The sequence below is a fragment of the Idiotropiscis lumnitzeri genome, chromosome 11 (genome assembly GCF_059441095.1).
Source record: "Idiotropiscis lumnitzeri isolate Australia: NSW breed Sydney's pygmy pipehorse chromosome 11, RoL_Ilum_1.0, whole genome shotgun sequence".
NCBI classification, from domain to species: domain Eukaryota; kingdom Metazoa; phylum Chordata; class Actinopteri; order Syngnathiformes; family Syngnathidae; genus Idiotropiscis; species Idiotropiscis lumnitzeri.
Window position 1 is genome coordinate 22,730,786 of NC_142401.1, and position 22,431 is coordinate 22,753,216.

Below are 22,431 nucleotides of genomic sequence, written 5' to 3' on the forward strand. Positions count from 1 at the left end.
CTCGTAAGTATTTGTGCGTACCAATTACAAGCTCCCTCTCAGAGCGTCTTTTCAGCACTAATGGCAACCTTGTAACTTGTGATCATGCATGTCTGATACCAGCAATGAATAAATATGTTGCTTTTTCTGGCCCCAAAAAACAAAGGATTTTATTTTTTACACTTTATATTCTGATTCCCATAATATTGCAGAAGCAGTTTTATATGTTCCTGTTCCTAAAATGTGTGCAATTCAGGATAGTTTAATTAACGACTTTTTTAAAAGCCTGTAAGAGAAGAATTATCATTATCATATTAGTACTTGATCCCGTTAATCTACTGTGAAAAGGCAGCTATCCTTTAAAAAAAATTCCAATATTTAGACTTCAAAGTTTTGTACTAGTCATACATGAGAGAAAAGCGTTTTGTCATGAGTATTTTTATTTGTAAGTTTTAAAGGTTTGTTTACTTAGAATTAAGTGCATAACAGTGTGCAATGTTGACCTTTTTAAACCTTCACGCTTGCTACTTGAAGATTGTTTACATTACGTTATTTATGGTCTGTATTGACTTGTTCAATTTTAATGACGCTGTGAAAAAATAAATAATAGACATGTTATTGTCTATTCTGTGTTATTATTCTGGATATGAAACTTTATTATATTATCTAGAACCACTGAACCCCAATGTATTGTTTTTATTGGCAACTTTTTTGGTACAGAAGCATAATGCAGGTCAAAGCGCACCCCTTAGCACATTCGACAAAAGAGAGCGCCTTGTACTTTTAATCAAATGGCGTCGTTAGTGATATGTATTGTTATAATATTGATCAAATTACTTGTCTGAAAGTAAACTGACTCACAACTGTAGCATTTTAACCTGTAGAATACAAAAAAAGACAAATCGAATCGCAATCACAATATCGGTCTGAAAAATCGCAATTAGTTTTTTTTTCAAAATTGTGCAGCCCTAGTATACATGCACACATATATATGTGTATACATGCATATGTCTATACTTGCACACATGCACATATATGCACACATGCATATATATGCACACATGCATATATATGCACACATGCATATATATGCACACATGCATATATATGCACACATACATATATATGTACACATGCGGACATAGATATGTCATGTCATGTCATTATCCACACCGCTTATCCTGTACAGGGTCGCGGGAGGGTGCTGGAGCCTATCCCAGTTGACTACGGGCGAAAGGCGCACTACAGCCTGAACTGGTCGCCAGCCAGTCACAGGGCAGACATAGACACCGTCACTGAGTGGGAACTGAACCCACGCTGCCCGCACACAACTCAGGCAGATGTACCACTACACCATCAGTGCACTACATAAATATGTACGCATGCATACATGCTTTGTTACAGCTCCAGCTGTCGTGAAATGCACAATACAGTAATCCCTCGCTATATCGCGCTTCACCTATCGCGGCTTCGCTGCTTTGCGGATTTCTTTTACAGTGGTATTGTGCTCTGTGTAGCGGCCCCTTGGATTTCGAATAAGGAAGGATGCAGAGAGTTTCAAACGGGTGTCGATAATCTTTTATCTCCTAACAAGCATGTTCAGCATTCTGCACAGTGAAAACTACAGAACAACATAAAAACACAAATTGTAATAGTAGTTTCACAGATAATTCACATTTCACTAATGTATACACAACGCTCCTGTAACGGCAGAAATTCACTTTTCTTTTAAGCTCCGTTATTAATCAGTGCGGGCAGTTGAAGGTTGGTCTGACTCGTCCGTAGCGGCACATCATTTTATCCACAGCTTTCACTTTCATTCAAGTACTCACACGGACCCATCTTCTTGTATTAAAAGTTTCACAACCCAGTACAGTGAGCAATGTTGTTCAGCACAACGAATGGATAACACTACTTGAACTATGAGAATGCTTCGGGAACGGTCAAAAGATGTTTCGCCACCACGACTACCAGCACTGTGGTGTATTGTATTGTTTTGTGAACGACAGTGCTGTAATGGGACTGACTCATCTTGTCTACAACTGATCTTTGGTTACGGAACGGACAGGATATATGGCGCATACGCTGTTGTTTTGTATGTGATGTGTAGCAGAAACAAGTAAAAGCCACCGACAAGCTCGATGTTTTCCCACATTTATTTTGTTCCACTAAAGAACACGACAAGCACATCGTCTACTCTTCTTCTGAATACACAGGGGTGGGGAGGAGCTTGCCGCACGCGCTTGCGCAGTCAATCACAAATCAGAATTATCAAATTAACTACACCATTATTTACAACACAGTAAATTCTAAATCCCATAGTTTACTTATAAGCACTAAACATGAATCTTTGTTAATACCTAATATAAAATAAAATATAGCACAATAAGAACTAGCTCTTACAGCTCCTATCAACTCTATACAAAGGAATGAAGAAATATTAATCAAATGACACAATTTTAATTTGCCATCCAACTAATAATTTACATTTTAATATATTTAACATTTTATACACTACCGTACATAATTTCCGTTCTCCAAGGGCGCTAGTTAACAGTTCCGACAGTCAGCTATCTTGTCTGAGCTTGGGATACACATCGAGATTCTGAGCTACGGACAATGTAAAATAACGAAAAATCACAATGTCAATTATTTCCTAAAACAATCAAATTAATGCTCTATAGCTAGTGTGTGTTCATATAGATGGCTTTTTTACCGCTCCTCTGTCAACATATGAGCACACATCTCAAAGTGAAGCAACCCGGAAGTTGAATAACAAAAAAAAAGAAGAAGAAATAACACGCTTAAAACTAACGCAGCAATGCGACAAGGTGGCACTGCAGGACCACAACTTCCCATCTACACGCACAAACAAACCACAACAATACATCATATCAAATGCATTGTATAAAAAATTATATATATATAAAGCTGACTACTTAGCGGATTTCTCGGGTTATTTGTGGAACGTATCCCCTGCGATAAACGAGGGATTACTGTATAGGTAAATAAAATAGTTTTGTATTGTATTGTATTTTATGTACACATGCATACATATATATTCGTACACACACACACACACACACACGCATGGGCACCCCTATACTCACACAGATTACTTTTCAATTCATTGCCGGGCCCTACAATGGCTCAATGAATGGATGCGTCAGCTACGCAAATCAAAACATTCTGGGGTCCAGATTTTTGCCTTATGAAATCCTTTGCACTTGGACCAATTTCAATTTGAATTGAAGATCCCTCATCGAAACCATTTAAATGGGCTATATATACCCCCCCCCTTAAAAAAAAAAAGTTGACTAAATAGTACATTTCCACGACCCGATAGGTAATGACAATGACGCCAACACCAAATAGAGGATCCAGTATTTTCTCATTGGTGACAACAGATCCATAAAAACTGCCATCTACAGGACTCAGGTGCTTGGGTTCATAAAGGGCACTTATTTTGTCTCCGTGGATACATTTTTAACAATCTGTGAAAGTTCACTATGTGTGTCACGTAACCCAATTTAACTCTGTGATTACTAGAGCGAGCTCCCTATCAGTTTAATGCGGCATGAGAACAATGACACTGTCTGAATCGATGAGTAATGTTCAACAACAAACCTGCTCTGCCAGAGTGGGCCACCCTGAAGGTGGATTTGCCATAATGGTTTGGACTGCCCTTTGTCAGCCAACAATGTGAAACTGCAGCTTGCGGCACACATGGTTCAACTAAAGATGACTAAAAAAAGAACACAATAGACTACAAATGAAAGAGCAAACATCAAATAAAAAATATACTGTAACATATTGTAAACATCTGCTCATTGATATGCAGCAAGTGACAAACAATTCAGATTTCCAAAACCATTAGCATAGATTTTGCACTATTTATTCAGGTTTTTGTGCCTATGCCCCACTGACAATGAATAGAATGACCTATTCTGTCTTTAGTGTGGAAAGGTGCTGAAGGACACACTTCAAGTTGTTTATAATGAGAGGATGTGCCAATTGAGAGTGAGAGAGGAAAAGGGAAGCATATCAGAAGCATTATAATTCTTCTTCTCTTCACTTAGCATCACACATAAAACACCTTTTTAAATTCTTCATTGAATGGCATTCCCATAACAATGCTGCTGAGGGTGAGCTTTTATTTTTCCCCTTTAAATCAGACAAAGACATGACATCCCCTGATAGTCAACATTGGGTGAAATTATTTATGTACCCTTGAAATGTACCCAAGTCCAAAAATTACAAATGTGATGCAAAACAAAAACATCAATGTCAAGAGTGTATTTTATTTAGTATTTTATCAGCTGGCCTCAGAATCTGGGCTCCGTCCTTCCTATGAGGAGTTTGACTATAATGGACACACGGTTTTCAAATGCCCTGGTTTATGAACAATTCTTTAAACATCAAATTAACTTTGGCTTTATACTAGTTTCAATTTATGAACTGTCTCGGCACAGCCACGTTCTTTTTCTTGTCCTGCATAAAAATCATTGGGCCCTTGTTTCACATATCTTTGTTTTTAGAACTAAAATGGCCACCACATCCCACAATTCAATGCAATAAGTTCAGCTGCATTGTGTGAGGTATATATATATATATATATATATATATATATATATATATCGATTGGTCATGAAGAATCGTTTTTCCGCCCTGGCAGAGGATTCTCCCGCTGCCACTGCTGCGCCCCTGTGGTCGGAGACGTCAGCCGTTGCATCTGACCCCTGGGCTGGGGTCCCAGGTGCTCCTTCGAATTCCCTGCCGCTCACGCTGAATTCGGCCGGAGTGGGTAAGTCCACGCGTGGCTCGGTCGGCCGCTCTCGAGTGGGGCTGCTCAGGGACGCAGTGTCCCGGCACACGAGTGGGCCACAACATCGGCGCCACTCACCAGTCCCGTCCTCAGGAGCACGATTTAGGACAACGAGGTCGGGATTCTCTCCACAGAGTTCATGGTTCCCATGGCACTCATTCTTCACATCCTCTGCACTCACCAACCACCGTCATTGTTGGTACTATCACCCACTGTTATCCCGGAGCCAAAGTCAGCTAACATCCTGTCAGATGTTCTTCTCTCTCTACCACCATCCGTATCCCGGCTCGTTGTCCACGTGGGGACGAATGAAACAGTGCGCCGACAATCGGAGCAAACCAAACGAGATTTTAATGTCCTCTTCGAGTTGCTAAAAACTTGTGGTCTGTCGGTCTGGATAAGCGGCACTTTACCGCCGCTATCCCCCGGCAGCGAGCGCTTCAGTCGTCTTTTAAGCCTGAACACATGGCTCATACGCACTTGCTGACATTTCGGTTTTGCTTTTATTGACAATTTTAACCTATTTTGGAACTGTTGTCCCTTTTACCAACCAGAGGGTTTTCACCCAAGCTTCCTGGGTAGCTCGATTTTAGCAGCTATCATTCATTTTGCAGTTGTCAATCATGCTCCCAGCTGATTCCTATGGACAAATCACTCAGCCTGTGTTCCCACCCCAAGCTCTAACACAAACCATTGCATTAACAACCTCACTACACCCACCTACAGGCCAATCTTAGTTTCTTTCAATAGCACTCCCAACAGGCCCCCACTATCATTACCACCCACATCGGACATTTTCTCAATTCAAACATCACTCGCAGACGCTTCACTCCCACACACAAACAAAGTGGTTTTAACAGTGACAATCTTTTACATGTTAACATTTCAAATCCATGCGACCATGAGCGCACATCCAGCACAAACATTAACCTGGTTGTGCTGAACGTGCGCTCCCTTTAAACAAAACCTTTATCATAAACGACCTGATTTTAGACAACAACCTTGAAGGTATTCTTTTATCTGAGACATGGCTAGGTACAGATGCTCCTGTTGCTCTCACCGAGGCTTGCACACCGAATTTTAATTTTTTATTTTCGACCAGAGACTGTAAAAAAGGCGGGACTGCGTCAATTATAAAAACTTCTTTTATTTCAAAGGAAACTATTTTTAACAGGTGTTTATCTTTTGAACACCATGCCTTTGTTTTTAGCAGTCCCTCTATTCTCTGCGTCACACTTTATAGACCTCCTCATCACTCTACTTCTTTTATTAGTGAGTTTTAAGAGTTCTTATCGATTTTACATTCCACTTATAACAGAATTTTAATAACTGGCAATTTTAACGTGCACGTTGACAATATCTCGGACCCACTGTCCAGAGAACCTTTTAACCTTAACCTCTAAACCTTTTAAACTATTTTGATTTTAAACAGCATGTCGCACAGCCAACTCACAACAGAGGACACACCCTGGACCTGGTCATAACCTACGGCCTGTCCGTTGGTGTGTCCTCTGTTGTTGACCTGGCTGTGTCAGACCACTACTGTGTAAATTTTAACATCGCCAGTTTTAATCAACAAGCAGCCTCAGTGACAACATTGAGAAAACGCTACCTAACTTCTGAGGTGGCTGCAAATTTTATTGAGATTTTAAAGAGCACTCCTGCTGGCAGTTTACCTGCACCTTGTGATTTTATTGTTGACAATTTTAACAGGGTTTTAAAATCAACAGACTCGGTCGCTCCACTTTTAACAAAAAAATTAAAAATCAAGACGATATACCCCCATGGAGAAATTATTTAACTAAGAAATCAAAAAGAAAATGCAGGAGTGCAGAAAGGCGATAGAGAAAGAGCAACCTTACAGTTCATTATCAAATATTATGTCAACAACTCAAATCCTACAACAAAACAGTCAAACTGGCAAGAATGTCTTACTTCTCAAATCTCATTACAATCAATAAAAACAACCCTAGATATCTCTTCTCCACCTTCGATCTTTTAACCAGCTCTGATCTTAAAAAGTCCTCACCGCTCTCTGTGAGGACTTTGCAGACCACTTCAGAAGTAAAATCGATGACATAAGATCGAGTCTTTTAGCTCATCAAAATGTAAATTCTATTAACGCTGGACAATCATTTTTACCAGAGGAAACACTGGAAAGTTTTGCCCTAGTTGATGCAAGGACACTTGGTCGAGTTTTCTCCCAGGTACACGGAGGTGCTGATGCATGCTTTTTTTTCCTGCCGCCTAGATTATTGTAATGCCCTGCTCTCTGGTCTTCCCAAAAAGAGTATTTCCAGTCTACAACTACTACAGAATTTAGCCGCACGGGTGCTGACGAGGACCAGAGGGCGGGCACATATCACACCAGTTTTAAGCACACACTGGTTAAGGTGTGTTTTGATGCAACTTTGGAACACTCACATTAAGACGATGTCCTTTATGGTACGCTAACATATTGTAGCGTCTACTATTAAGGAGGCATTAGTCAGCGAACTCACGGTTATTAAGAACCAAAACATTGTGTGTTTGCCCGTGTTTGACATTGGAGGAGAAGGATCCCAGACACTTTCTCTCGCAAACACAGTACCAGTGTTTTTGACAGGCATTTTAGATTTAGTCTTAGTCATTTGGACGAAAATGCTAATTTGTTTTCGTCAGATTTAGTCAGTCCTATTCGTGATAGTTTTAGTCTAGTATTAGTCGCAGAAAACTCCAAAAAGTTTTAGTTGGTTTTAAGGCGACGGAAACGCAAAAAAAAAGTTCTAGTCTAGCTTTTGTAAATTTATTAGACCAAAACTCAAAAAGGTTTTAGTTAAAAATAGGCATACAAGTTTTCCACTCAATAGCAAAGGATTACTAAGTATTATACATTACAAACAGATAACGTAACAGTGGAATCAATGCTCATTGCTCCAAAATAAGTTGAGAACCAAAATGTTTTATTTGGCAACTGTTGTGGCTTTATTTCACTTAAAGCAACATAAAATAACAACATGGACTTGTAATAGACTTGTTCAATAGTACAGTCGCACAAGTACAAACTTTATCAAACATATGACTTGTTTACTTGTACCAGCCTGCGGTTATCAGAGCGAAGTAGCCTTGCGAGTGTCACTGTCGCTATGGTCCGTCAAAAGGAACGCATGTCAGTGTGTGCGAGCCGAGACGAATGACCGCAGACGTGTTCGTGCAACACCAGTATGTGTGACGTGCGTACGCGGCACATGCGCCCTGCGTGCTGTCCCGGTGGTGGCCATGCCCAAACGAAAGATAGGTTGCACTTCATTGCAATGTTTTGACAGACAGATTGCATGTACCTATTGTACAGGGATGTCATAAATTTTGAGCATCTGACGAACGACACGCTAACAATTTCCTCCCGTCTCGTCTAGTCAACGAAATTTTCATGTACGTCACGTTTTCGTCATCAAATAACCTCGTTTAGCTCGTCATCGTCGCGTTATGGTCATGGAAAAAAGTGGCGTTCACAAAATATTTTCGTCATCGTCATCGTTGACAAAAACAACAATGCGAAGTACTCAAATTAACAGAACATATTTGCCACAGGCCCTCATTGGCATCACATAAAAATAAAACGCATAATTAAGTTTGTTAAAGTATACTACGTTATGCTGCAAAAAAGTATGTTCCTCCTAATATAATTGACAAAGGGATTTTTTTTATTTGAAATATACAATACACTCCGATTGAATTAGGCGTACGAGTGAAGAAAAACAAAACTTGTATAACAGTTAAATAAAAACTGATTTAAAAAACAATGCAAGGTTTCTTTAGCACAGTCCATTTTCCAAACTTACTACCCCACTTGGATTTCTTTCTTTCTGGTGACCTCTTAAAATTATAAAAAAGGCTTGCTGCCCAAGAAGAGTGAAATTTGTTTTTTCAAGTATTTCTTTTTATATTCATAGATATTAGTATATGTGCAACTCTGAATAGTGTGTAGTTTAAAATTACTACAAATTTTGAGGCCACAGTGTTGCCTTCAATTTAAACTGCACCATCATTTATGAAATGAAATGCTGGTACAAGTTGCAAAGTTTAATCAAAGTTGAATGTTGCATCATCTTGTTAATTTCTACGTACCTTTAAAGAATTCAAGTTGTAAACTAATTATGGTTATATCAGAACAGCAGCTGCTTGTTATTTGCAATTAACATTTGATCCGATTCGTCAACAAATCACGACTACTGTTGGTGATTAGTCGACTACCAAAATAATTGTTCGCGGTAGCCTTCAATGTTATTGAAGTACAGTAATCCTTCTTTTATCGCGGGGGATACGTTCCAAAAATAACCCGCGATAGGTGAAATCCGCGAAGCAGTCAGATTTATTAATTTTTTATTATTTTACAATGCATTTGATATGATACATTGTTGTGCTTTGTTTGCACGTGTAGATGGGAAGTTGTGGTCCTGCAGTGCCACCTTGTGGCATTTCTGCGTTTGTTTTAAGCGTGTCATTTCTCTTTTTTTTGTTATTCAACTTCCGGGTTGCTTCACTTTGAGACGTGTGCTCATATGTTGACAGAGCAGCGGTAAAAAAGCCATCTATATTAACACACTCTAGGTGCAGAGTAGGGCTGCACGATAAATCGAAATCTAATCGACATCGAGTTTTGACGTAGTGCGATTATCTAATCGCAAAACAGTGAGTTTTTTTTTTTCTCTCTCTCCCCCAACCTTTGGCGTTTGAGTGACAGATGAATTAGCCAACCAGAATTGTCGATGCTCGGGTCTTAATAGCGCTGGCCAATCAGTGTAGTTGGCTAACACGCATTAGTCTGCGCTCCGGTGCCAACAGTCAGCGCAGTCCGACAATAACACACTACGCGTGCACCTTTGTTTTTTTTTCTGTCATTGCCGTGGACCAAAGTGGATGTAATAGAAGTAACTTCTGCCGCCGTAGACGAGGAGAGGGAGATGCTCGTGCTATTGACGGGTGGTACGTCTATTATTTGGACGTACGGCAGATTCGACAAAAATGAACCGCATCAAAAAAAAAAACAGATCCTGAGGCAACACGACCAACGTATATCAACCTTTACCACCGATTTGAGTATGAAGCCTGTCATACAAATTCGAAATAAACAGATGAAGGAGAGGCAACAACTAGCGGTCATTCACGTGCTAGGCTAAGATCAGGAGCATTCGCGTTTTGAAAAAAATTGACAAGCTCCCTCTCAGAGCATCTTTTCAGCACTAATGGCAACATTGTAAATTGTGATCGTGCATGTCTGATACAAGCAATATGCTGCTATTTCTAGCCCCCAAAAACGAATACAATGCAATCGCCAGAGGAGAGCACCACGTACTTTTCATCAAATGGTGACATTAGTGATTTGTATTATAATATTGATCAAATTCTTTGTCCGAAACTAAACTGACTCACAATCGTAGTTTTGCGAGCATTGTGACAAGCTTGTGTGTGACGTGTGGGTGTGCGTGTGCGTGTGCATGCGTGAGGAAGATTGCAGTGGAGGAGATGAGCGGATATGCTGCAGTGGCGAGCTAGGAAATGAGAGACAAGTGTCAAGGAAAAGTTAAAGAGTGTATAAAATAAAGCAAGTCAAAGCAGAAACAGATAACAGTGTAATGTATTGTGAGATATGTTTAATGTCCGCGATTGTTTATGTCCGTCTCGCTTGCCGTACTGAGCACAATAAAGACAGACAGCGCTACAGCCTTGACTGCCATACTGCTTGGCACTTGTCATTAATACTCCTTAATACGTATTTTACAAACAGTAGCATTGTAATGCATTTTTACGTGTAAAATACAAAAAACGCAAATCGAATCGTAAACGCAAAATTTGTCTGAATAATCGCAACTTTTTTGTTTTTCAAAATCGTGCAGCCCTAGTATAGAGAATTAATTTGATTGTTTTGGGAAAGAATTAACATTGTAATTTTTCATTTTTTTCACATTGTAGCTCAGAATCTCAATGTGTATTCCAAGCTAAGGCAAGGTAGCTGAATGTCGGAACTGTTAACTAGCGCCCTTGGAGAGCGGAATGAGGTGGTAGTGTGTAAAATGTTAAACGTATCAACAATGTAAATTATCAGTTGGATGGCAAATTGAAATTGTGTCATTTGATTCATTTATATTTCTTCATTCCTTTGTATAAAGTTGATCGGAGCTTTAAGAGCCAGTTCTTATTGTGCCATATTTTATTTTATGAATTTATGTTCGGAATTTACAAAGATTCATATTTCGTGCTTATAAAGATAAAGGATAAAGATAAAGATGTCCTTTAATAGTCCCACAATTGGGAAATTTGAGGTGTTACAGCAGCAAAGATATAGATCACACAGAGTCGGCGGCGTAATATAGCCGTTAATGTATAACATTAGCAGCAGACGTTCATAAAAAGCATGCAAATATACACACTATAAACGTATATACAACATATACAAGTGTAAGGAAACACTCCTTATGCCTGTCCATGATCCAGAGGGGAAATGAATAAAAACGCTGCAATGATAAAAAATATGAATGATTGAAAATACTGCAATGATAAAAGTACTGTAATGGTAAGAGTACTGAAATGATAGAAAAATACTGCAATGATGGAAAATACTGCAATGATAAAAGTACTGTACTGGTTCCGTGGCTTACTATTGAACCTTTTTCGTGTGTTTTTTCCCTTTACCCCGTTTTATTTTATTTTACCTCATCGCAGCAATGGACATCCAACTTGCGGTGGTTTTGCTGCTGTTGAGGGCTGTTTTTTGCGCGATCGTGTCCGGAGACGAAACTCTGAGCTACGGATCGAGCGTGGACTCAAGAGATCAGCTGTTAGCACTCCGTGCTAACCCCACGTCGGCTCCCGGAGCGAGACCCGATATCCCCCGCGAGCTGAGGAGGAAGAGACGGGGATATCGTGCGGGGGCTAAACGCCAGGCAAGGAGGAGACGATACCACCCCGTCCTCCCGTCCGTTATTATGGGGAATGTTAGATCCCCCCCCAGTAAAATGGACGAGCTAACAGCGCTAACCCGGCACGAGAGGATTGTCCGGGAGGCTAGCTTGCTGGAGCTCACGGAGTCGTGGCTAACAGAGCTAACGCCGGACGCCGTCGTGGAATTGGACGGCTTCCAAATCCTACGCGCGGACAGGACATTGGAGAGCGGTAAGAGGAAAGGGGGAGGGCTGGCTGTGTTTGTTAATGATAGATGGTCTAACCCTGGGCACATAATTGTTAAGGATCAACTTTGCAGTCGGGACATTGAGCTGATGGATGTTAGCATCCGTCCGTACTATTTACCGCGAGAGTTCAGTCATGTGATCGCGGTGGCGGTGTACGTACCACCCTCTGCTAACAGTGAGACAGCCTGTGACGTACTGACTGCAGCTGTGAGCAGGCTCCAAACACAGCACCCAAATGCCCTGCTCCTTATCTCTGGTGACTTCAATCATGCTTCTCCTTCCTCCTCTCTGCCTTCATTCACACAATATGTAACCTGCCACACCAGAGACAATAAAATATTGGACCTTTTCTATGCCAACACTAAGGAGGCGTACACATCACTGCCCCTCCCACCGCTGGGCAAAGCTGACCACAATTTGGTTGCTCTCCTGCCTGTGTACAAACCTCTGGTCCGCAGGCAGCCAGCTGTGACACGCACAGTTCAGCGATGGTCCGGAGAAGCCGAGGAGGCCTTGAAGGACTGTTTCAACACAACTGTGTGGGAGGTATTCAGCGAAGCCCACGGGGAGGACATTAATGGTCTAACAGACACAATTACAGATTATATTAACTTCTGCATGGAGAACACCATTCCCACCAGGACTGTAAAATGTTTCTCCAACAACACACCCTGGATCACATCGGACATTAAAGCTCTCATGAAGGAGAAAAAAAGGGCTTTTGTCTCAGGCGACAAGGAGGAGCTGAAGAGAGTGCAAAGTCAGCTGAGAAGGAGGATCCGAGAGGGGAAAAAGTCCTACGGATGCGGATGGAGGAACAACTGCAGCAGGGATGTCTGGAGGGGCCTGAAGACCATCTCAGGCCACGGACAACCAGGTAAGACCCAGAAGGGGGGGGGCTTCAGTGGGCAAATGAGTTTAACCTATTTTTCAATAGGTTTGATCAAATGCCTGACCCCGCTCAGGCTCCCCTGCTGCAGCCCCCACCAACCCCTCCTGCCACTGCGAACGAGACCCTCTCTCCTCTCTCTCCCTCCACAGGCTCCAGTTCCCAGCCTCATCAAACAACCACCACTTCCTCCTGCTCAGCCTTGTTCCTCACAACATCTCAGGTGAAGAACCAGCTAAGGAAGATGAAGGTGAGGAAGGCAGCAGGCCCAGATGTGATTAGCTCCCAGCTCCTCAAATCCTGCGCAGACCAGCTGTGTGGAATCGTCCAGCACATGTTCAACCTGAGCCTGAAGCTGGGCAGAGTCCCCCAGCTGTGGAAAACATCCTGCCTGGTTCCGGTTCCAAAGACACCCCATCCGAAGGAACTCAATAACTTTAGATCAGTAGCGCTGACGTCTCATCTGATGAAGACCCTGGAGAGACTGGTCCTCGCCAATCTGCTCCCCCTGGTCAGCTCCTCAATGGACCCACTCCAGTTCGCATACCAGCCTGGCATCAGTGTGGATGATGCCATGTGCTCCACACTTCACTCTCCCACCTGGAGAAGGCGGGTGGCACGGTGGGGATCATGTTCTTTGATTTCTCCAGTGCCTTCAACACCATCCAGCCCACCTTATTGGGAGACAAGCTGGAGAAGGTGGGAGTGGCCCACCACCTCATCACATGGATCCACAACTACCTCACAAACCGGCCATAGTACGTGAGAACACAGGACTGTGTGTCTGACGTGCTCCTCTGCAGCACGGGAGCGTCGCAGGGAACTGTTCTGGCTCCCTTCCTGTTAACCCTCTACACCTCGGACTACAAATACAATTCCACAACCTGTCACCTGTAGAAGTTCTCTGATGACTCTGCGATTGTCGGCCTCATCACTGACTGTGACGATCGGGTGTACAGAGGGGTTACGCAGGGGTTCGTGGACTGGTGTCAGCAGAACCGCCTCCAAATCAACGCTGGGAAATCCAAAGAGCTGGTGGTGGATTTCCGCAAGCGTCTGCACTCTCCACCTGCACCAGTGAATATCCAGGGAACAGACTTTGAGAGGGTCTCAACTTACAAGTACCTGGGTGTTCATCTGAACAATAAACTGGACTGGAGCGACAACACAGACGCTCTCTCTAGGAAGGGTCAGAGCAGACTCTTCCTACTCAGGAGGCTGAGGTCCTTTGGCGTTCAGGGAACACTCCTCAGGAACTTCTATGACTTGGTGGTTTCATCAGTCATTTTCTATGGAGTGATCTCCTGGGCAGGAGGCATCTCGGGCCGGGACAAAAAGAGACTGGACAAACTAGTGAGGAGGGCCAGCTCTGTCCTGGGCTGCTCCCTTGACTCTGTGGACTCAGTGGGGGGCAGGAGGATGACGGCAAAACTGTCATCAATGCTGGACAACCCAGCCCACCCACTCAATGACATTCTTAGAACACTCCACAGCTCCTTCAGGGATAGACTGTTACACCCTCGCTGTACCAAAGAGATTTCGCCACTACTTCCTGCCGGCTGCTGTCAGACTTTTTAACAAGAACATTAGGTCAGGCCTACAAACGGGCGGGCATTAGTGCAATTGTGCAGTCCTAGGATGCAATATACACTACTACTGTACTTTCAGTTAATGGTGTACTTAAATATTGACCAATGATGTATTTGGTTTACTATTACAGTATTCTTAGTACAGTACTTTTATCACTGCAGTTTTTTCTACCATTGCAGTACGTTCACTATTACAGTACTTTTTTCATTGCAGTATTTTTTATCATTGCAGTATATTTTATCATTGCAGTATATTTTATCATTGCAGTATTTTCTAATATTGCAGTACTTTTCTATCATTTCAGTACTCCTGCCATAACAGTACTTTTATCATTGCAGTATTTTCAATCATTCAGTAGTTGTTTATCATTACAGCGTTTCACCCTCTGCATAATGGACAGGCATTAGGAGTGTTTCCTTACACTTTTATACGTTTATACTGTGTATATTTGCATGTTTTTTATGAATGTCTGCTGCTAATGTTATACATGAACGGCTACATTACGCCGCCGACTCTGTGTGATCTATATCTTTGCTGCTGTAACACCTCAAATTTCCCCATTGTGGGACTAATAAAGGACATCGTATCTTATCTTAGTAAAAGTACTGCAATGATGGAAAATACTCCAATGATAAAAGTACTGTAATAGTAAAAGTACTGCAATGATAGAAAATACTGCAATGATAAAAGTACTGTAATAGTAAAAGTCCTGAAATGCTAGAAAATACTGCAATGAAAATAGTACAATTGCTCTAATGCCCGCCCGTTTGTAGGCCTGACCCAATGTTCTTGTTAAAATGTCTGACAGCAGCCGGCAGGAAGGAGCAGCGGAATCTCTCTTTCGAACAGTGAGGGTGTAACAGTCTATCACTGAAGGAGCTGTGGAGTGTTCTAAGAGTGTCATTGAGTAGGTGGGCTGGGTTGTCCAGCATTGATGACAGTTTTATAGGTAAACTATGGGATGGTGTAGTTAATTTGATAATTCTGATTTGTGATTGAAGAGTAGACAATGTGCTTGTCGTGTTCTTCAGGGGAACAAAATAAATGTGGGAAAACTGCGAGCTTGTCGGTAGCTTTTACTTGTCTCTGTTCCACATCACATACAAAGCAACAGCGCATGCACCATATCTCCTGTCCGTTCCGTAATCAAAGATCAGTTGTAGACAAGATGAATCAGTCCCATTACAGCACTGTCGTTCAGAAAACAATAAACCACAGTTCTGGTAGTCATGGAAGCAAAACATCTTTTGACCGTTCCCCGTAGCGTTCTCATGGTTCAAGTAGTGTTATCTATACGTTGTGCTGAACGACATTGCTCACTTTACTGGGTTGTGAAACTTTTAATAGAAGAAGACAAAAGAGTTTCTTTGGGTACGTGTGAGTACTTCAATGAAAGTGAAAGCTGTGGATAAAATGATGTGCCGCTACGGCCGAGTCAGACCGACCTTCGACTGCCCGTACTGATTAATAACGGAGCTTACGAGAAAAGTGAATTTCTGCCGTTACAGGAGCGTTGTGTATACATGATTGATATGTGAATTATTTGTGAAACTACGAATACAATTTGTGTTTTTCTGTTTTCTGTACTTTTCACGGAGCTGAATGCTGAAAATGCTTCTTCAGAGATGCGGTGTGCAACGCGTTCGCAAGAAGGCAGGGTTGTCCTCCAAAATAGACGATCGCATGGGATTGTGGGATATGTTACTATTTTTAGCACATACCTCAGAGCACTCTATTGACAATAAATAAAAATTGAAACAAATATTAACCGTATGAAATTTGGATAATTGTAATATGGGCTATTCTGAACTACCCTAGTATATCATTAAACCAAAATTCAGAAATGGTGCCAAAATGTATACTTTTTAGATTTTACTACAAAGTTAAAATTATGGTGCATGGACAGCTATATTTCTATCACATTTTTTGTCATAATCAGTGCTATTTTTCATTTCATTTTTCAAGCCATGACTAATGCATTGTGGATAAAAGAAATTAAATGACATTTCTTGCTTATCCTGTCATATTATGACCACCTGCATCATTTCAAAGGGCATCAAGTCGTAATACTCGACTACACTTGAATGCGTAAAGCATGGGAACTTCACAAATCCTTGAAGACTATGCTACATTTGTGCACTCCTCGCAGCACTCAGCCAAGGTCCTGAACTTTTAACATGCCTTAACATTCACATTGTGGGTAACATAGCAACCCCCTTTTCCCAGCATAGAGGTCCACTTTCCCCATGTGTTTAGAGAGACTCGATTTAGGCAGTGTCTCCACTTGGTAACAAGCTATCCATATAAAATCATCATACAATGATGTTTTTTTCATGTTTGTCTGCGTGCCGTGAAAAGTCAAACACATTGAGCGAATAACCCTCTCAGAAAATTTGTCTAGGCTCCCTTCAGCACCCCAAGCAATACATCTTATTTGTTTATTTCAGTTTAAAAAACATATTTGTTAAGAATAAGTTATTTAACTATCACAACTCCAAATGTTGAAATCATCTAGCAGGCAGCACTCAATACATTTGCCTGTACTAAAAATAAAAATTGCACTAAATTGATTGAAGCCATTTATAATATGTGCACACATCCATCGATTGAACTCCAGCCTCCATGGTTAATTGTAATAATATTCAAAAAGAGAAAGCTACACCGGATTGATTCACTCACTTTTTTATATATATTTTAGTTTCCATATTTAGTACTCTGTGAGGACAATTGGTGTAAAAGTGGGTAAAAGTTTTACATTGAAACACTTCAGAGGCACTCAGCAATTATTTTCACTGCCTTTGAGCCCCCCTCTAACTACAAGAAATAAAGACAATTAAAATGTGCACACACAAGAGGTAAAGAAAAGTTAAGTTTGCCAATTAACCATTCGACAAATTAGCAAGTAGAGACCACAAAGTACCCTGTTGCAGCAACTTCTTCCTTGTTCAAAAGTCCACAGCTGAAAGGAGCATTGTTGCCACCTATCATTCAGAAGCAGATAGTTTGGTAAAAAAATGGAAATTTAATACTGTAAACTGGGACATCACAGAGAAGTGCGAAGAAAAGTGACGAGACCAAACTATGTCAGAAACTGGATTCATCTGTGAATTTAAACTTAGTCACTTTCACTTGGAGGAATGCCTTCACCTCTCAATACCAGCACACCCCCCCTCTCCATCCACATCCCCCATCTCCAAATCCTCCTCTCCGGTTGGCTGCTCTATTCAGCAGATTCTCCAACAACAGAAACATAACAAAAGGACCTTGCCACCCTCTGTGGATACAAGTCAGGGGACACAAGAACTGCAGACCACCACATGTAAACCAAATTGAAAGTTAAATGTTTTTTTTAAATAATAACATGTGTGATAGTGTAATATGCAAAGTATACAAGTGGAGAGACAATTATTATATCTAAAATGAAGTTCATTTAACAATGACACAAGTTCAGTGAAAAGTATGTGAAACTGTATTGGTAGGCATGTCATTCTTGGGAATGAGGGTATTGTAATGGAAGCTCGGGATAGACAAAAGCCCCTTTATAAAAGCCAGTTCCAGGCAGAAATGTTTTGCCATTATTCCACCTCGCTGCTCTATATTAAAACAACTAATGGGGGAGGGCATTGTTGTGTTACCATTAAGCTGTGGGGGAAGGACAACTAGCACACAGAGAACCAAGCTCCTGAGATATGTGTGACGCTACAGTCTTGGAACGGTACGGTACCGAAAACAACTATGCATTAAGTGGTGTTGTGGCTGCTGTTAGCAAATAATAATACAGCAAAAAAGCTGTGTACCATAAGCCAAAAAACTGACGGATGACGTAGTATTAATGAGGAAAATCAGCTAAAAAAAAAAATATCAAAAACTTATCAATTGGACCTCAGTTTTAGTAGACAGAAATTTCCCAAAAATAATTTACTGAAAATAGCGCCATCATGAAATAAGTTGTACCACTCAGTTAGTTAATTACCGATTTATGGATGGCCGAGTGGTCTAAGGCGCCGCGTTCAGGACCCAGTCTCCCCAGGAGGCCTGGGTTCGAATCTCGAATTTCCCCATTGTGGGACTAATAAAGGGAATATTATTATTATTATTATTATTAATCAAGAAAGTAGGGCTGTGTGATAAATAAATATGTATCACGATAGGACCGTAATCACATAGAAAATATGTTCAGTGGAATAGAAAAAAAACCTGGAACACAACCAGATGCAGGATCGTGGGTTTAAGGTTGTCACCAAGTGTCCACTTCACATCAGTCTACTTAACATCATTCGCAAGTGGAAACTTTCTTGCAGTTCCTTTGAAACGTACTTTGTGCGCATTGATCTCCTCAATAGACTCCTGCGAGTCAGTTTTTCCGCAATGTTGACCATGCACCTTTCCTCCGCAGAATTTAAAGGGAATGAGAGGAGCCGCTTCCATTGGCCAGGAACAAAGTAGGCTGTGTTCACTGCCAAAACAGTGCAAACTCGCATCCACAATAATACCAAAAGCAAGTAAACTCCCATCCATGAGCACAGTTAGACTGTGCTTTGTGCTTGACTTGTGCTGGGCAAAAACTCAGGTTCCAAAATGTATTTTGTTTTTTTTGCCCACCCCAACATGTCTTGAACACACAGAGTAAGTTGCTAAGTACCAGGGAGATGAGAGAGTTAACTGGGTTATCCATATTGCTCACATTCTGAAGAATATTTAAAGTTCTGAACTGTTACTAATAGAGGATGAGAAGATTAAATTAGTTGTGTTTTTTTAAATATATATAGTTCAACCCTTTTTTATGAAATACTTGCAGCCCATTCACATCCACCCTGTCAACAGTGGCCCCGTCATTTGTTGAGTTTGAGACCGTTGAACTGAAACAGACCATGTTTGACTTTTTAAAATTTGTATGAGCACACTCGGATTATTTTGCGTAGAAACCAAATTCCTCACATATATATATATATATATGATCCAACGACGAGCTCTCTGGCACAAGGAGGGCAGAGACAAATACAGTAATCCCTCGTTTATCGCGGGGGATACGTTCCAAAAATAACCCGTGATAGATGAAATCCGCAAAGTAGTCAGCTTCATATATTTGTAATTATTTTACAATGCATTTGATATAATGAATTCTTGTGGTTTGTTTGTGCATGTAGATGGGAAGTTGTGGTCCTGGAGTGCCACCTTGTGGCATTGCTGCGTTAGTTTAAAGTGTGTTATTTCTTCTTTGTTTTGTTATTCAACTTCCGGGTTGCTTCACTTTGAGACGTGTGCTCATATGTTAACAGAGAAGCGGTAAAATCAATAACAACACACACTAGGTATAGAGCATTAATTTAATTGTTTTGATAAAGAATTGACATTGTGATTTTTCGTTATTTTACATTGTCCGTAGCTCAGAATCTGAATGTGTATCCCAAGCTAAAATAGCTGACTGTCGGAACTGTTAACTAGCGCCCTTAGAGAGCGGAATGAGCTATAGTAGTGTATAAAATGTTAAATATATAAAAATGTAAATTATTAGTTGAATGACAAATTGAAATGGTGTCATTTAATTCATTTATATTTCTTCATTTCTTTGTATTGAGTTGATAGGAGCTGTAAGAGCCGGTTCTTATTGTGCTATATTTTATTTTATGTTAGGTATTTACAAATATTCAAGTTTAGTGCCGATAGGTAAACTATGGGATTTAGAATTTACTGTGTTGTAAATAATGGTGTAGTTAATTTGATAATTCTGATTTGAGATTGACTGCGCATGTGCGTGTGTAGACGATGTGCTTGTCGTGTTCTTCAGGGGAACAAAATAAATGTGCTTGTCGGTGGCTTTTACTTGTCTAGGCTACACATCACATACAAAGAAACAGCGCATGCGCCATATGTCCTGTCCGTTCCGTGACCAAGGATCAGTTGTAGACAAGATGTATAAGTCCCATTACAGCACTGTCGTTCAGAAAACAATACAATACACCACAGTGCTGGTAGTCGTGGAAGCAAAACATCTTTTGACCATTCCCGTAGCATTCTCATGGTTCAAGTAGTGTTATCTATACGTTGTGCTGAACAACATTGCTCACTTTACTGGGTTGTGAAACTTTTAATACAAGAAGACAAAAGAGTTCCTTTGGGTACGTGTGAGTACTTGAATGAAAGTGAAAGCTGTGGATAAAATGATGTGCCGCTACGGCCGAGTCAGACCGACCTTCAACTGCCCGCACTGATTAATAACGGAGCTTAAAAGAAAAGTGAATTTCTGCCGTTACAGGAGCGTTGTGTAAACATGATTGATATGTGAATTATCTGTGAAACTACTAGGGCTCATCATTTTGCAGCTAGTACCAGTATTTCTGAGTAGTTCATAAATTATGGTGCAGTTTAAATTGAAGGTAATACTGTGCCCTTAAAAATTGTAGTAATTGTTTTGTGCATTTTAAAATGGAACCAAAACTATACACTATGCAAAGTTGCACTGATATTACAAAACTATCTATGAATATAAAAATAAATACTTGAAAACAAATTTTACTCTTCTTGGGCACCAGGCCTCCAATTTAAGAGGTCTGTCACGTGAGGAACGGGATTTTAAAATCCTTATGTGAATAATATTAGGAGGAACATTTTTTTTGCAGCATAACCTAGCGCAACAAACTTAATGATGAGTTTTATTTTTCTGTGATGCTTGTGGCAAATATGTAAAGTTTTGTAACTTTGAGTACTGGTAATTTACCAATTTATGAAAGCAACATTCTGTTTGCAAGAGAGAGAGCAATGTCAAACATGGGCAAAGACGCACTATTTTGGTTGTTAATGAACGCAAGTTCGCTGACTAAGGACTTCTTAAACCATAGTAGGCGCTACAATATGTTAGCGTACCATAAAGGATATTGTGTTTGTGTTACATTAAAGTTAGTTACATCAAACACACACTGTAACCTGTGTGTCCCAACTACAGCTAGCTTTCAGACACGACTGAACAAGTCAGGAATAAAAATATATTTTTTTTTAATTTAAAAAAAAAAATTTTAAAAAAAAGCATCAGCCACAACGTGCTTTCTTTCTTGATTATAGAGAATCCCTGTTGTGCTGCCATGAAAGTGAGGTTTGCAGCCATGGCACTTCCTACCGACAATGTTTCTGTTTACATCGCAGACGATGCGGATTAACATTAGGCCGCATGTGCGCTTTAGACAGGCAAACAGCCAAGTAAACAAACGACTCGTCGACTACTTAAATTGTTGTGATTAGTCGACTAATCTTGGCAGCCCAAGTTCAGAGTTGATAACTTTGCAAATAATTATAATCAATGCTATTTTTCTATAGGACACCAACACATTTTTTAACTCACTTTATACTTCTCAAATGTTAGGCTCAGTGTGTCAGTGACAGGGAAAGCTATTTCCCCTTCTGCTCGGTAACATTGACTATTCCGCTCAAGGGCAAGAGTTGTTCCAAAAAGGAATTGGTGGGGTTCTGTTAACACAACAAAAGATTCCAGCATGCACATAATGCATGTAGTCACACACATTTGGTGACTCAATACACCCACGTAACCATACGTAAATATATAATACAATACAATACAATACAATATAATACAATACAATATAATATAATATAATATAAACATACACACACACACACACACACCACCACCCCCCGCGCACACACACACACACGCACACGCACCCCCGCGCACACGCCCACACACTTACACACACAAAAAAAAATCCATTACCTGGGAGTAAAAGCGGAAATGCTGACATCTAGTCTCCAAGTCATTTTTTAATATCAAATTTGATCAACAAGAACTGGACTTGTTTGTTCAAATACTTTTGGCGAGTGTACCTCAAATCAGGGTTTGCACCAGCAGCATATTGTCCCTAATCTTGTTGCATCTGTTGACTCAAGGAGCCCTATGAAGTAGGCAGACCATACTGATAAGGTTAGTGACTTAATGCTTGGTGAAATAATTAAATTGAGTATTTAAT

The 22,431-nt window shown here is 40.7% G+C and overlaps 1 protein-coding gene across 2 annotated transcripts in view; it reads right to left on the reverse strand.

The window, feature by feature from the left end:
• The window catches only part of plxnb1b (plexin b1b), a 160,304-nt gene that overhangs the window by 133,177 nt on the left and 4,696 nt on the right, over positions 1-22,431 (reverse strand). The gene's annotated exons all lie outside the window — the stretch shown is intronic.